Raw genomic sequence first — 13,679 nt, 5'->3', positions numbered from 1 at the left:
CATCTGCAAAAAAATGGGTGCAACACGAGGACTTCCTAAGAAAATGGGTGAAATATAAGGACTTCGCAGGAGGTCACCCATCCTAGTGCTACTCTCGCCCAAGCACCCTTAACTTGCAGAGTTCTGATAGAATCCATTGCATTGATGCTGGTATGATTGCTCATGTTTCATTCTGCGCTGCAAATACATACACTTTTTCTCCCTCCACCCCCCCTCCCGTCATTTGTTTCCTTGTGCGTGCACTCTGCATCTCTTTTTCTCGTTCTAATATCGACTAAAATGCCCCTGCTTCTTGACTCACATTTGCGTATAAACCAGTGGACCCTAGTCCCAGTCGCGCGTAACGTCGAACGACCCGTCTGAAAAAAAAATTAGTGCGACACGAGGACTTCCCACAAGGTCTCTAATCCGAGTACTACTCTCGCCCAAGCACACTTAACTGCGGAGTTCTGATGGGATCCGGTGCATTAGTGCTGGTATGATCGCACCTGTTTAATTTCGCGCTGCAAATACGTAAACTCCTTATCCTTTCTTCCCCTTCCCGTCATTTGTTTCCTTGTGCGTGCGCACTGCACCTCTCGTTCTCATTCAAATATCAAGTAAAATGCTACGGCGCCGTGACTCACATTTGCGAATAAATCTGCGGACCATAATTAAAGTCGCGCGTAACGTCGAACGACAAATTTGAAAAAAAGAAAATGGGTGCAACACAAGAACTTCCCATGAGGTAACCCATCATTGCACTACTTTCGCCAAAGCACACTTAACTGCGGAGTTCTGATGGGATGCGGTGCATTTGTGCTAGTGTGACCACACCTGTTTAATTTCGTGCTGAAAATACATACACTCCTTCTTCCCTCCCCCCTCCCATCATTTGTTTCCTTGTGCGTTCACACTGCACCTCTCCTTCTCGTTCTAATATCGATTAAAATGCCCCTGATTCTTGACTCACATTTGCGTATAAACCAGCGGACCATAGTTCCAGTCGCGTGTAATGTCGAACGACCCATCTGCAAAAAAATTGTTGCGATACGAGAACTTCCCAAGAGGTCACCCATCCGAGTACTACTCTTGCCCAAGCACACTTAACTGCAGAGTTCTGATGGGATCCAGTGCATTAGTGCTGGTATGTTGCCACTTGTTTAATTTTGCGCTTCAAATACATACAGTCCTTCTCTTTTATTCCACCTCCCGTCATTTGTTTCCTTGTGCGTGCACACTGCACCTCCCGTACTCGTTCTAATATCAAGTAAAATGTCGCGGCGCCGTGACTCACATTTGCGAATAAACCTGTGGACCATAAATCAAGTCACGCGTAACGTCGAAAGAATCATCTGCAAAAAGATGGGTGCAACACGAGGACCTCCCAAGAAAATGGGTGAAATATAAGGACTTCGCAGGAGGTCACCCATCCGAGTACTTTTCACGCCCAAGCACCCTTAACTGCGGAGTTCTGATAGAATCCGTTGCATTAGTGTTGGTATGATCCCTCATGTTTCATTCAGCACTGCAAATACATACACTCTTTCTTCTTCCATCCCCCCTCCTGTCATTTGTTTCCCTGTGCGTGCACTCTGCATCTCTCTTTCTCATTCTAATATCAAGTAATATGCCCCGGCACCGTGACTCACCTTTGCAAATGAACCAGCGGTTTATAATTCCATTCGCGCTTAACGTCGAACAACCCATCCAAAAAAAAATAGGTGCAACACGAGGGCTTCGCAAGTGGTCACCCATCCGAGTACTACTCTCGCCCAAGCACACTTAACTACGGAGTTCTGATGGGATCCGGAGCTTTAGTGCTGGTATGATCGCACCTGTTTAATTTCGCGCTGCAAATACATACACTCCTTCTCCTTTCTTCTCCTGCCCGTCATTTGTTTCCATGTGCGTTCACACTTCACCTCTCATTCTCGTTCTAATATCGATTAAAATGCCCCTGCTTCTTGACTCACATTTGCGAATAAACTAGCGGACCCTAGTTCCAGACGCGCGTAACGTCGAACGACCCGTCTGAAAAATAATTGGTGCGACACGAGGACTTCCCAGGAGGTCACCCATCCGAGTACTAATCTCGCTCGAGCACACATAACTGCGGAGTTCTGATGGGATCCGGTGCATTAGTGCTAGTATGATCGCACCTGTTTAATCTCGCGCTGCAAATACATAAACTCATTCCCCTTTCTTCCCCCACCCGTTATTTATTTCCTTGTGCGTGCGCACTGCACCTCCCGTTCTCGTTCTAATATCAAGTGAAATGCTACAGCGCCGTGACTCACATTTGCGAATAAACCTGAGGACCATAATTCAAGTCGCGCGTAACGTCGAAAGAATTATCTACAAAAAAATGGGTGCAACACGAGGACTTCAGAAGAAAATGGGTTAAATACAAAGACTTCGCAGGAGGTAACCCATGCTAGTATTACTCTCGCCCAAGCACCCTTACCTACGGAGTTCTGATAGAATCCGTTGCATTAGTGCTGGTATGATCGCACCTGTTTCATTTCGTGCTGAAAATACATGCACTCCTTCTCCTTCCCTCCCCCTCCCATCAATTGTTTCCTTGTGCGTGCACTCTGCATCTCTCATTCTCGTTTTAATATCGATTAAAATGCCCCTGCTTCTTGACTCACATTTGCGTATAAACCAGCGGACCCTAGTTCTAGTCGCGCGTAACGTCGAACGACCCGTCTGGAAAAAAATTAGTGCGACACGAGGACTTCTCAGGATGTCACCCATCCGAGTACTGCTCTCGCCCAAGCACACTTAACTGCGGAGTTCTGATGGGATCCGGTGCATTAGTGCTGGTATGATCGAACCTGTTTAATTTCGCGCTGCAAATACATAAACTCCTTCTCCTTTATTCCCCCTCCCGTCATTTGTTTCCTTGTGCGTGCGCACTACACCTCTCGTTCTCGCTCAAATATCAAGTAAAATGCCACGGCGCCGTGACTCACATTTGCGAATAAATCTACGGACCATAATTAAGGTCGCGCGTAAGGTCGAACGGCACATCTGAAAAAAAGAAAATGGGTGCAACACGAGAACTTCCAAGGAGGTAACCCATCATTGTACTACTTTCGCCAAAGCACACTTAACTGCGGAGTTCTGATGGGATCCGGTGCATTTGTGCTGGTGTGACCGCACCTGTTTAATTTCGTGCTGAAAATACATACACTCCTTCTTCCCTCCGCCCCTCCCATCATTTGTTTCCTTGTGCGTGCGCACTGCACCTCTCCTTCTCGTTCTAATATCAAGTAAAATGCTACGGTGCCGTGACTCACATTTGCGAATAAACCTGAGGACCATAATTCAAGTCGCTCGTATCATCGAAAGAATCATCTGCAAAAAAATGGGTGCAACACGAGGACTTCCTGAGAAAATGGGTGAAATATAAGGACTTCGCAGGAGGTCACCCATCCTAGTGCTACTCTCACCCAAGCACCCTTAACTTGCGGAGTTCTGATAGAATCCATTGCATTGGTGCTGGTATGATCGCTCATGTTTCATTATGCGCTGCAAATACATACACTTTTTCTCCCTCCATCCCCCCTTCCGTCATTTGTTTCCTTGTGCGTACACTCTGCATCTCTCATTCTCGTTCTAATATCGATTAAAATGCCCCTTCTTCTTGACTCACAATTGCGTATAAACCAGCGGACCCCAGTTCCAGTCGCGCGTAACGTCGAATGACCCGTCTGAAAAAAAATTGGTGCGACACGAGGACTTCCCAGGAGGTCACCCATCCGAGTACTAATCTCGCCCAAGCACACTTCACTGCGAAGTTCTGATGGGATCCGGTGCATTAGTGCTGGTATGATCGCACCTGTTTAATTTCGCACTGCAAATACATAAACCATTCCCCTTTCTTCCCCCTCCCGTCATTTGTTTCCTTTTGCGTGCGCACTGCACCTCCCGTTCTCGTTCTACTATCAAGTAAAATACCACGGGCCGTGACTCACATTTGCGAATAAACCTGAGGACAATAATTCAAGTCGCGCGTAACGTCGAACGGCACATCTGGAAAAAAGAAAATGGGTACAACACGAGAACTTCCCAGGAGGTAACCCATCATTGTACTACTTTCTCCAAAGCACACTTAACTGCGGAGTTCTGATGGGATTCGGTGCATTTGTGCTGGTGTGACCGCACCTGTTTAATTTTGTGCTGAAAATACATACACTCCATCTTCCCTCCCCCCCTCCCATCATTTGTTTCCTTGTGCGTTCACACTGCACCTCTCCTTCTCGTTCTAATATCGATTAAAATGCCCTTGATTCTTGAATCACATTTGCGTATAAACCAGCGGACCATAGTTCTAGTCACGCGTAACGTCGAACGACCCATCTGAAAAAAAATTGTTGCGATACGAGGACTTCCCAAGAGTTCACCCATTCGAGTACTACTCTCGCCCAAGCACACTTAAGTGCAGAGTTCTGATGGGATCCAGTGCATTAGTGCTGGTATGATGCCACTTGTTTAATTTTGCGCTTCAAATACATACACTCCTTCTCTTTTCTTCCTCCTCCCGTCATTTGTTTCCTTGTGCGTGTGCATTGCACCTCCCGTACTCGTTCTAATATCAAGTAAAATGCCACGACGCTGTGACTCACATTTGCGAATAAACCTGCGGACCATAAATAAAGTCGCGCGTAACGTCGAAAGATTCATCTGCAAAAAGATGGGTGCACCACGAGGACCTCCCAAGAAAATAGCTGAAATATAAGGACTTCGCAGGAGGTCACCCATTCGAGTACTTTTCTCGCCCAAGCACACTTCACTGCGAAGTTCTGATGGGATCCGGTGCATTAGTGCTGGTATGATCGCACCCATTTAATTCCACGCTGCAAATACATAAACTCCTTCTCCTTTCTTCCCCCTCCCGTCATTTGTTTCCTTGTGCGTGCGCACTGCACCTCCTGTGCTCGTTCTAATATCAAGTAAAATGCTACGGTGCCGTGACTCACATTTGCGAATAAACCTGAGGACAATAATTCAAGTCGCGCGTATCGTCGAAAGAATCATCTGCAAAAAAATGGGTGCAACACGAGGACTTCCTAAGAAAATTGGTGAAATATAAGGACTTCGCAGGAGGTCACCCATCCTAGTGCTACTCTCGCCCAAGCACCCTTAACTTGCGGAGTTCTGATAGAATCCGTTGCATTGGTGCTGGTATGATCGCTCATGTTTCATTATGCGCTGCAAATACATACACTTTTTATCCCTCCATCCCCCCTTCCGTCATTTGTTTCCTTGTGCGTACACTCTGCATCTCTCATTCTCGTTCTAATATCGATTAAAATGCCCCTTCTTCTTGACTCACAATTGCGTATAAACCAGCGGACCCCAGTTCCAGTCGCGCGTAACGTCGAACGACCCGTCTGAAAAAAAATTGGTGCGACACGAAGACTTCCCAGGAGGTCACCCATCCGAGTACTAATCTCGCCCAAGCACAGTTCACTGCGAAGTTCTGATGGGATCTGGTGCATTAGTGCTGGTATGATCGCACCTGTTTAATTTCGCACTGCAAATACATAAACTCATTCCCCTTTCTTTCCCCTCCCGTCATTTGTTTCCTTTTGCGTGCGCACTGCACCTCCCGTTCTCGTTCTACTATCAAGTAAAATACCACGGCGCCGTGACTCACATTTGCGAATAAACCTGAGGACAATAATTCAAGTCGCGCGTAACGTCGAACGGCACATCTGAAAAAAAGAAAATGGGTACAACACGAGAACTTCCCAGGAGGTAACCCATCATTGTACTACTTTCTCCAAAGCACACTTAACTGCGGAGTTCTGATGAGATCCGGTGCATTTGTGCTGGTGTGACCGCACCTGTTTAATTTTGTGCTGAAAATACATACACTCCTTCTTCCCTCCCCCCCTCCCATCATTTGTTTCCTTGTGCGTTCACACTGCACCTCTCCTTCTCGTTCTAATATTGATTAAAATGCCCTTGATTCTTGACTCACATTTGCGTATAAACCAGCAGACCATAGTTCTAGTCACGCGTAACGTCGAACGACCCATCTGAAAAAAAATTGTTGCGATACGAGGACTTCCCAAGAGTTCACCCATTCGAGTACTACTCTCGCCCAAGCACACTTAACTGCAGAGTTTTGATGGGATCCAGTGCATTAGTGCTGGTATGATGCCACTTGTTTAATTTTGCGCTTCAAATACATACACTCCTTCTCTTTTGTTCCTCCTCCCGTCATTTGTTTCCTTGTGCGTGCGCATTGCACCTCCCGTACTCGTTCTAATATCAAGTAAAATGCCACGACGCTGTGACTCACATTTGCGAATAAACCTGCGGACCATAAATCAAGTCGCGCGTAACGTCGAAAGATTCATCTGCAAAAAGATGGGTGCAACACGAGGACCTCCCAAGAAAATAGGTGAAATATAAGGACATCGCAGGAGGTCTCCCATCCGAGTACTTTTCTCGCCCAAGCACCCTTAACTGCGGAGTTCTGATAGAATCCGTTGCATTAGTGCTAGTATGATCCCTCATGTTTCATTCTGCACTGCAAATACATACACTCTTTCTCCTTCCATCCCCCCTCCCGTCATTTGTTTCCTTGTGCGTGCACTCTGTATCTCTCCTTCTCGTTCTAATATCGATAAAAATGCCCCTGCTTCTTGACTCACATTTGCGTATAAACCAGTGGACCCTAGTTCCAGTCGCGCGTAACGTCGAACGACCCGTCTGAAAAAAAAATTAGTGCGACACGAGGAATTCCCAGGAGGTCACCCATCCGGGCACAACTCTCGCCCAAGCACACTTAACTGCAGAGTTCTGATGGGATCCGGTGCATTAGTGCTGGTATGATCACACCTGTTTAATTTTGCGCTACAAATACATAAACTCATTCCCCTTTCTTCCCCCTCCCGTCATTTGTTTCCTTGTACGTGCGCACTGCACCTCCCGTTCTCGTTCTAATATCAAGTAAAATGCCACGGCGCCGTGACTCACATTTGCGAATAAACTTGAGGACCATAATTCAAGTCGCGCGTAACGTCGAAAGAATCATCTGCAAAAAAATGGGTGCAACACGAGGACTTTACAAGAAAATGGGTAAAATATAAGGACTTCGCAGGAGGTAACCCATGCTAGTACTACTCTCGCCCAAGCACCCTTACCTACGGAGTTCTGATAGAATCCGTTGCATTAGTGCTGGTATGATCGCACCTGTTTCATTTCTTGCTGAAAATACATACACTCCTTCTCCTTCCTTCCCCCTCCCATCAATTGTTTCCTTGTGCGTTCACACTGCACCTCTCCTTCTCGTTCTAATATCGATTAAAATGCCCCTGCTTCTTGACTCACATTTGCGTATAAACCAGCAGACCCTAGTTCCAGTCGCGCGTAACGTCGAACGACCCGTCTGAAAAAAAATTGGTGCGACACGAGGACTTCCCAGGAGCTCATCAATCCGAGTACTACTCTCGTCAAAGCACACTTAACTGCGGAGTTCTGACGGGATCAGATGCATTAGTGCTGGTATGATCGCACCCGTTTAATTCCGCGCTGCAAATACATAAATTCCTTCTCCTTTCTTCCCCCTCCCGTCATTTGTTTCCTTGTGCGTACGCACTGCACCTCCCGTGCTCCTTCTAATATAAAGTAAAATGCTACGGTGCCGTGACTTATATTTGCGAATAAACCTGAGGACCATAATTCAAGTCGCGCGTATCGTCGAAAGAATCATCTGCAAAAAAATGGGTGGAACACGAGGACTTCCTAAGAAAATGGGTGAAATATAAGGACTTCGCATGAGGTCACCCATCCTAGTGCTACTCTCGCCCAAGCACCCTTAACTTGCGGAGTTCTGATAGAATCCGTTGCATTGGTGCTGGTATGATTGCTCATGTTTCATTCTGCGCTGCTAATACATACACTTTTTCTCCCTCCATCCCCCCTCCCGTCATTTGTTTCCTTGTGCGTGCACTCTGCATCTCTCCTTCTCGTTCTAATATCGATTAAAATGCCCCTGCTTCTTGACTCACATTTGCGTATAAACCAGTGGACCCTAGTTCCAGTCGCGCGTAACGTCGAACGACCCGTCTGAAAAAAAAAATTAGTGCGACACGAGGACTTCAAGGAGGTCACCCATTCGAGTACTAATCTCGCCCAAGCACACTTCACTACGGAGTTCTGATGGGATCCAGTGTATTAGTGCTGGTATGATCACACCTGTTTAATTTTGCGCTACAAATACATAAACTCATTCCCCTTTCTTCCCCCTCCCGTCATTTGTATCCTTGTGCATGCGCACTGCACCTCCCGTTCTCGTTCTAATATCAAGTAAAATACTACAGTGCCGTGACTCACATCTGCGAATAAACCTGAGGACCATAATTCAAATCGCGCGTAACGTCGAAAGAATCATCTGCAAAAAAATGGGTACAACACGAGGACTTCACAAGAAAATGGGTGAAATATAAGGACTTCGCAGGAGGTAACCCATGCTAGTACTACTCTCGCCCAAGCACCCTTACCTACAGAGTTCTGATAGAATCCGTTGCATTAGTGCTGGTATAATCGCACCTGTTTCATTTCGCGCTGCAAATACATACACTCCTTCTCCTTTCTTCCCCCTCCCGTCATTTGTTTCCTTGTGCGTGCGCACTGCACCTCTCGTTCTCTTTCAAATATCAAGTAAAATGCCACGGCACCGTGACAAACATTTGCGAATAATTCTGCGGACTATAATTCAAGTCGCGCGTAACGTCGAACGGCACATCTGAAAAAAAGAAAATGGGTGCAACACGAAAACTTCCCAGGAGGTAACCCATCATTGTACTACTTTCGCCAAAGCACACTTAACTGCGGAGTTCTGATGGGATCCGGTGCATTTATGCTGGTGTGACCACACTTGTTTAATTTCCATCTGAAAATAAATACACTCCTTCTTCCCTCCCCCCCTCCCATCATTTGTTTCCTTGTGCGTTCACACTGCACCTTTCCTTCTCGTTCTAATATCGATTAAAATGCCCCTGATTCTTGACTCACATTTGCGTATAAACCAGCGGACCATAGTTCCAGTCGCGCGTAACGTCGAACGACCCGTCTGAAACAAAATTTGTGCGACACGAGGACTTCCCAGGTGATCACCAATCCGAGTACTACTCTCGCCCAAGCACACTTAACTGCAGAGTTCTGATGGGATCCAGTGCATTAGTGCTGGTATGATTGCACCCGTTTAATTCCGCGCTGCAAATACATAAACTCCTTCTCCTTTCTTACCCCTCCCGTCATTTGTTTCCTTGTGCGTGCGCACTGCACCTCCCGTGCTCGTTCTAATATCAATTAAAATGCTACGGTGCCGTAACTCACATTTGCGAATAAACCTGAGGGCCATAATTCAAGTCGCGCGTATCGTCGAAAGAATCATCTGCAAAAAAATGGGTGGAACACGAGGACTTCCTAAGAAAATGGGTGAAATATAAGGACTTCGCAGGAGGTAACCCATGCTAGTACTACTCTCGCCAAAGCACCCTTACCTACGGAGTTCTGATAGAATCCGTTGCATTAGTGCTGGTATGATCGCACCTGTTTCATTTCGTGCTGAAAATACATACACTCCTTCTCCTTCCCTCCCCCTCCCATCAATTGTTTCCTTGTGCGTTCACACTGCACCTCTTCTTCTCCTTCTAATATCGGTTAAAATGCCCCTGCTTCTTGACTCACATTTGCGTATAAACCAGCGGACCTTAGTTCCAGTCTCGCGTAACGTCGAACGACCCATCTGAAAAAAATTGGTGCGACACGAGGACTTCCCAGGAGGTCACCCATCCGAGTACTACTCTCGCCCAAGCACACTTAACTGCGTAGTTCTGATGGGATCCGGTGCATTAGTGCTGGTATGATCGCACCCATTTAATTTTGCGCTGCAAATACATAAATTCCTTCTCCTTTCTTCCCCCTCCCGTCATTTGTTTCCTTGTGCGTGCGCACTGCACCTCCCGTGCTCGTTCTAATATCAAGTAAAATGCTACGATGCCGTGACTCACATTTGCGAATAAACCTGAGGACCATAATTCAAGTCGCGTGTAACGTCGAAAGAATTATCTGCAAAAAAATGGGTGCAAGACGAGGACTTCCTAAGAAAATAGGTGAAATATAAGGACTTCGCATGAGGTCACCCATCCTAGTGCTACTCTCGCCCAAGAACCCTTAACTTGCGGAGTTCTGATAGAATCCGTTGCATTGGTGCTGGTATGATTGCTCATGTTTCATTCTGCGCTGCAAATACATACACTCTTTCTCCCTCCATCCCATCTCCCATTATTTGTTTCCTTGTGCGTGCACTCTGCATCTCTCCTTCTTGTTCTAATATCAAGCAAAATGCCCTGGCATCATGACTCACCTTTGCGAATGAACCAGCGGTTTATAATTGCATTCGCGCGTAACGTCGAATGATCCATCTGAAAAAAAATGGGTGCAACACGAGGACTTCCCAGGAGGTCACCAATCCGAGTACTACTCCCGCCCAAGCACACTTAACTGCTAAGTTCTGATGGGATACGGTGCATTAGTACTGGTATGATGGCACCTATTTAATTTCGCGCTGCAAATACGTACACTCCTTCTCCTTTCTTCCCCTTCCCGTCATTTGTTTCATTGTGCATGTGCACTGCACCTCTCGTTCTCGTATAAATATCAAGTAAAATGCCACGGCGCAGTGACTCACATTTTCGAATAAATCTGCGGAATATAATTAAAGTCGCGCGTAACGTCGAAGGGCACATCTGAAAAAAAAAATGAGTGCAACACGAGAACTTCCCAGGAGGTAACCCATCATTGTACTACTTTCGCTAGAGCACACTTAACTGCGGAGTTCTGATGGGATCCGGTGCATTTGTGCTGGTGTGACTGCACCTGTTTAATTTCGTGCTGAAAATACATACACTCCTTTTTCCCTCCCGCCCTCCCATCATTTGTTTCCTTTTGCGTTCACATTGCACTTCTCCTTCTCGTTCTAAATTCGATTAAAATGCCCCTGATTCTTGACTCACATTTGCGTATAAACCAGCGGACCATAGTTCCAGTCCCGTGTAATGTCGAACGACCTATCTAAAAAAAAATTGTTGCGATACGAGGACTTCTCAAGAGGTCACCCATCCGAGTACTACTCTCGTCCAAACACACTTAACTGCAGAGTTCTGATGGGATCCAGTACATTAGTGCCGGTATGATGCCACTTGTTTAATTTTGCGCTTCAAATACATACACTCCTAATCTTTTCTTCCTCCTCCCGTCATTTGTTTCCTTGTGCGTGCGCACTGCACCTCTCGTACTCGTTCTAATATCAAGTAAAATGCCACGGCGCCGTGACTCACATTTGCGAATAAATCTGCGGACCATAATTAAAGTCGCGCGTAACGTCGAACGGCACATCTGAAAAAAAGAAAATGGGTGCAACACGAGAACTTCCCAGGAGGTAACCCATCATTTTACTACTTACGCCAAAGCCCACTTAACTGCGAAGTTCTGATGGGATCCGGTGCATTTGTGCTGGTGTGACCTCACCTGTTTAATTTCGTGCTGAAAATACATACACTCCTTCTTCCCTCCCCTCTCCCATCATTTGTTTCCTTGTGCGTTCACACTGCACCTCTCCTTCTCGTTCTAATATCGATTAAAATGCCCCTGATTCTTGACTCACATTTGGGTATAAACCAGCGGACCATAGTTCCAGTCGCGCGTAACGTTGAACGACCCATTTGAAAAAAATTGTTGCAATACGAGGACTTCCCAAGAGGTCACCCATCTGAGTACTACTCTCGCCCAAGCACACTTAACTGCAGAGTCCTGATGGGATCCAGTGCAGTAGTGCTGGTATGATGCCACTTGTTTAATTTTGCGCTTCAAATACATACACTCATTCTCTTTTCTTACTCATCCCGTCATTTGTTTCCTTGTGCGTGCGCACTGCACCTCCCGTACTCGTTCTAATATTAAGTAAAATGCGACGGTGCCGTGACTCACATTTGCGAATAAATCTGCGGACCATAAATCAAGTCGCGCGTAACGTCGAAAGAATAATCTGCAAAAAGATGGGTGCAACACGAGGACCTCCCAAGAAAATGGGTGAAATATGAGGACTTCGCAGGAGGTCACCCATCCGAGTACTACACTCGCCCAAGAACACTTAACTGCGGAGTTCTGATGGGATCCGGAGCTTTAGTGCTGGTATGATCGCACCTGTTTAATTTCGCGCTGCAAATACATACACTCCTTCTCCTTTCTTCCCCCTCCCGTCATTTGTTTCCTTGTGCGTTCACACTTCACCTCTCATTCTCGTTCTAATATCGATTAAAATGCCCCTGCTTCTTGACTCACATTTGCGTATAAACCAGCGGTCCCTAGTTCCAGACGAGCGTAACGTCGAATGACACGTCTGAAAAAAAATTGGTGCGACACGAGGACTTCCCAGGAGGTCACCCATCCGAGTACTAATCTCCCCCAAGCACACTTCACTGCGGAGTTCTGATGGGATCCGGTACATTAGTGCTGGTATGATCGCACCTGTTTAATTTTGCGATGCAAATACATAAACTCATTCCCCTTTCTTCCCCCTCCCGTCATTTGTTTCCTTGTGCGTGCGCACTGCACCTCCCGTTCTCGTTATAATATCAAGTAAAATGCTAAAGCGCCGTGACTCATATTTGCGAATAAACCTGAGGACCATAATTCAAGTCGCGCGTAACGTTGAAAGAATCATCTGCAAAAAAATGGGTGCAACACGAGGACTTCACAAGAAAATGGGTGAAATATAAGGACTTCGCAGGAGGTAACCCATGCTAGTACTACTCTCGCCCAAGCACCCTTACCTACGGAGTTCTGATAGAATCCGTTGCATTAGTGCTGGTATGATCACACCTGTTTCTTTTCGTGCTGAAAATACATCCACTCCTTCTCCTTCCCTCCCCCACCCATCAATTGTTTCCTTGTGCGTTCACACTGCACATCTCTTTCTCGTTCTAATATCGATTAAAATGGGAGCAACACGAGGACATCACAAGAAAATGAGTGAAATATAAGGACTTCGCAGGAGGTAACCCATGCTAGTACTACTCTCGCCCAAGAACCCTTACCTACGGAGTTCTGATAGAATCCGTTGCATTAGTGCTGGTATGACCGCGCCTGTTTCATTTCGTGCTGAAAATACATACACTCCTTCTCCTTCCCTCCCCCTCCCATCAATTGTTTCCTTGTGCGTTCACACTGCACCTCTCTTTTTCGTTCTAATATCGATTAAAATGCCCCTACTTCTTGACTCACATTTGCGTATAAACCAGCGGACCCTAGTTCCAGTCTTGCGTAACGTCGAACGACCCGTCTGAAAAAAAATTTTTGCGACACAAGGACTTCCCAGGAGGTCACCCATTCGAGTACTACTCTCGCCCAAGCACACTTAACTGCGGAGTTCTGATGGGATCCGGTGCATTAATGCTGGTATGATCACACCTATTTCATTTTGTGCTGAAAATACATACACTCTTTCTCCTTCCCTCCCCCTCCCATCAATTGTTTCCTTATGCGTTCACATTGCACCTCTCCTTCTCATTCTAATATCGATTAAAATGCCCCTGCTTCTTGACTCACATTTGCGTATAAACCAGCGGACCCTAGTTCCCGTCGCGCGTAACGTCGAACAACCTGTCTGA

General features: G+C 46.3%; 3 non-coding genes and 21 pseudogenes across 3 annotated transcripts; all 24 read right to left on the bottom strand.

Moving 5' to 3' along the window:
• Positions 1-371: 371 nt before the first annotated feature.
• Positions 372-490, bottom strand: LOC148248922 (5S ribosomal RNA; annotated as a pseudogene).
• Positions 491-699: 209 nt separating this feature from the next.
• LOC148248921 (5S ribosomal RNA) lies at positions 700-818 on the bottom strand (annotated as a pseudogene).
• Positions 819-1,021: 203 nt separating this feature from the next.
• Positions 1,022-1,139, bottom strand: LOC148248920 (5S ribosomal RNA; annotated as a pseudogene).
• A 561-nt stretch (positions 1,140-1,700) lies between these two features.
• Positions 1,701-1,819, bottom strand: LOC148248919 (5S ribosomal RNA). The gene has a single exon (XR_015815838.1). It is a non-coding gene; the product is annotated as a 5S ribosomal RNA (ribosomal RNA).
• A 205-nt stretch (positions 1,820-2,024) lies between these two features.
• On the bottom strand, positions 2,025-2,143 carry LOC148248918 (5S ribosomal RNA; annotated as a pseudogene).
• A 559-nt stretch (positions 2,144-2,702) lies between these two features.
• LOC148248917 (5S ribosomal RNA) lies at positions 2,703-2,821 on the bottom strand (annotated as a pseudogene).
• A 209-nt stretch (positions 2,822-3,030) lies between these two features.
• On the bottom strand, positions 3,031-3,149 carry LOC148248916 (5S ribosomal RNA; annotated as a pseudogene).
• Positions 3,150-3,709: 560 nt separating this feature from the next.
• Positions 3,710-3,828, bottom strand: LOC148248915 (5S ribosomal RNA). Its single transcript, XR_015814978.1, has one exon. It is a non-coding gene; the product is annotated as a 5S ribosomal RNA (ribosomal RNA).
• A 207-nt stretch (positions 3,829-4,035) lies between these two features.
• LOC148248914 (5S ribosomal RNA) lies at positions 4,036-4,154 on the bottom strand (annotated as a pseudogene).
• A 558-nt stretch (positions 4,155-4,712) lies between these two features.
• Positions 4,713-4,831, bottom strand: LOC148248913 (5S ribosomal RNA; annotated as a pseudogene).
• Positions 4,832-5,392: 561 nt separating this feature from the next.
• LOC148248912 (5S ribosomal RNA) lies at positions 5,393-5,511 on the bottom strand (annotated as a pseudogene).
• Positions 5,512-5,720: 209 nt separating this feature from the next.
• LOC148248911 (5S ribosomal RNA) lies at positions 5,721-5,839 on the bottom strand (annotated as a pseudogene).
• An 884-nt stretch (positions 5,840-6,723) lies between these two features.
• LOC148248910 (5S ribosomal RNA) lies at positions 6,724-6,842 on the bottom strand (annotated as a pseudogene).
• Positions 6,843-8,083: 1,241 nt separating this feature from the next.
• Positions 8,084-8,201, bottom strand: LOC148248909 (5S ribosomal RNA; annotated as a pseudogene).
• A 563-nt stretch (positions 8,202-8,764) lies between these two features.
• LOC148248908 (5S ribosomal RNA) lies at positions 8,765-8,883 on the bottom strand (annotated as a pseudogene).
• Positions 8,884-9,087: 204 nt separating this feature from the next.
• Positions 9,088-9,206, bottom strand: LOC148248907 (5S ribosomal RNA; annotated as a pseudogene).
• Positions 9,207-9,764: 558 nt separating this feature from the next.
• On the bottom strand, positions 9,765-9,883 carry LOC148248906 (5S ribosomal RNA). The gene has a single exon (XR_015815242.1). It is a non-coding gene; the product is annotated as a 5S ribosomal RNA (ribosomal RNA).
• A 561-nt stretch (positions 9,884-10,444) lies between these two features.
• Positions 10,445-10,563, bottom strand: LOC148248905 (5S ribosomal RNA; annotated as a pseudogene).
• A 207-nt stretch (positions 10,564-10,770) lies between these two features.
• LOC148248904 (5S ribosomal RNA) lies at positions 10,771-10,889 on the bottom strand (annotated as a pseudogene).
• Positions 10,890-11,093: 204 nt separating this feature from the next.
• Positions 11,094-11,211, bottom strand: LOC148248903 (5S ribosomal RNA; annotated as a pseudogene).
• Positions 11,212-11,742: 531 nt separating this feature from the next.
• On the bottom strand, positions 11,743-11,860 carry LOC148248902 (5S ribosomal RNA; annotated as a pseudogene).
• A 236-nt stretch (positions 11,861-12,096) lies between these two features.
• LOC148248901 (5S ribosomal RNA) lies at positions 12,097-12,215 on the bottom strand (annotated as a pseudogene).
• A 205-nt stretch (positions 12,216-12,420) lies between these two features.
• On the bottom strand, positions 12,421-12,539 carry LOC148248900 (5S ribosomal RNA; annotated as a pseudogene).
• Positions 12,540-13,362: 823 nt separating this feature from the next.
• Positions 13,363-13,481, bottom strand: LOC148248899 (5S ribosomal RNA; annotated as a pseudogene).
• Between the last annotated feature and the right edge of the window lie 198 nt (positions 13,482-13,679).

The sequence above is a fragment of the Carica papaya genome, chromosome 8 (genome assembly GCF_054855325.1).
Source record: "Carica papaya isolate Zhongbai chromosome 8, ASM5485532v1, whole genome shotgun sequence".
Taxonomy (NCBI): Eukaryota; Viridiplantae; Streptophyta; class Magnoliopsida; order Brassicales; family Caricaceae; genus Carica; species Carica papaya.
Note: the sequence above shows the minus strand (reverse complement) of the source record. Positions and strands in the feature narration are given on the sequence as shown.